This window comes from Dipodomys ordii, unplaced genomic scaffold (assembly GCF_000151885.1).
Source record: "Dipodomys ordii isolate 6190 unplaced genomic scaffold, Dord_2.0 Scaffold294, whole genome shotgun sequence".
In the NCBI taxonomy this organism is placed as follows: Eukaryota; Metazoa; Chordata; class Mammalia; order Rodentia; family Heteromyidae; genus Dipodomys; species Dipodomys ordii.
The window spans coordinates 17833-19470 of NW_012267510.1; the positions used below are offsets into that span (position 1 = coordinate 17833).

General features: G+C 45.8%; 1 protein-coding gene across 1 annotated transcript in view; it reads left to right on the forward strand.

The window, feature by feature from the left end:
• LOC106001399 (guanine nucleotide-binding protein-like 1) overlaps positions 1–1638 on the forward strand; it is a 12313-nt gene that overhangs the window by 2250 nt on the left and 8425 nt on the right. The gene's annotated exons all lie outside the window — the stretch shown is intronic.

A 1638-nucleotide genomic window follows, 5' to 3' on the forward strand; every position in this document is an offset into this window, starting at 1 on the left:
AGCTTCCAGGAATATCTTGGGAAGATACATGGAGCTTACACTTCTGAGAAGCTCAGCTACTTTGAACACAACCTGGAGGTGACAGTGGAGTGGGGTCCAGCAGTTGGGGCATTATGACCCTGGAAAAATTGGTGTGGGGTCAGTTTGGACAGGACTCTGGGTTAGGTTCTCTTCCATTGGTCTTGTCTTTTTAGACATGGAGGCAGCTGTGGCGGGTGTTAGAGATGTCTGACATTGTCCTGCTCATCACTGATATCCGGCATCCAGTGAGTACTTGGTTTGAGAGTGGGCAAAGGGGAAGAGGGAGGAAAGTTCTTGTAGGGGAAGGTGGGTGGCTGGAATCAGAACATGGAGAGGTACCTTTTCCTATTCATTTTTGTTTTTTCTTTCAGTACTGGGATTTGTACTCAGCTTGGTGCTTGCTAGGCAAGTGCTTTACCACATAATCCACATCCTAAGCCTTTTTGCTTTAGTTTCAGATAAGGTTTTGTATTTTTTGTCTTGGGTCAGCCTTAGACTGAGATCCTTCTACATATACCTTCCTCATTATTAGCCCCAGCTTGTTTTTTGAGATATGGTCTCACTGTTTTTGCCCAGGCTGGCTTCAGTCCGTGATCTTCTTATCTCTGCTTCCTGCAAAACTGGGGCCTACTTTGTTTTTCCAGCTCCCTCTAATGTCTACAATCAGGAATTTAGTCCCACTCAACCCCAGGTGTTTTGTGCTGGTACCAGGGTTTAAATTCATGCTTTCAGTTACCTTTTTCCACTCAAGGCAGGCATTCTACCACTTAAGCCACAACTCCACTTCCAAAGTGCTCATTTTGTTTTTGTTGTTTTTGTCCTAGTACTGTAGCTTGAAATTGGCCTGGATGCTATCCCTTAACTTTTTTTTTTTTTTTTGGGTCCGGTTGTGGAGCCTGAACTCTGGGCCTGGGCGCTGTCCCTCAGCTCTTCAGCTCAAGGCTAGCGCTCTACCACTTGAGCCACAGCGCCACTTCCAGCTTTTTTCTTTTTCTTATGTGGTGCTGAGGAATCGAACCCTGCATGCAAGGCAAGCGCTCTACCACTGAGCCTCCTTCCCAGCCCGGAACTCAGTTTTTTATTCATCTCTTGTCATATCCTTTCACTTCTCCCCTGTCCCGATGACTTTCTTTTGTACTACCCTTGATGAAAAACTGCATGTCCTGTCTTCTATCCTACCAGAACTAGACCAACAGAAAATTCCAGGATTCTGTGGAGGCAGCTGGGGACTTCCCCTGCCCATCCCAAAGATGCTCTTTCTTACTTATCTCATTTCTCTAGTGCGGCCACATCAATTGCTACAGAATCCACCTGGAATGCTAGGGTAGTGGTTAAGGCCATAGACTGCTGCTGTGAGTCCTGACTCTGCCACTTCACTGTTGTCCTTCAGTAGAAAGAGGAAGGTCTGTGGAGGACATTTTAGGTTGGAGTTTCTAAATGAACCTACACGCACATACAAATACATGCGTGCATGTGTACATCCATATACACAAGCACATTCACACACTCATGTTCACAGTCATTCATACTGAGCACATCCCACGTGCACATACCTGCATGCATGCTTGTATGCATGTCTACCCACTTGTACAGATTTTTGCACACAAAAACAGGTAT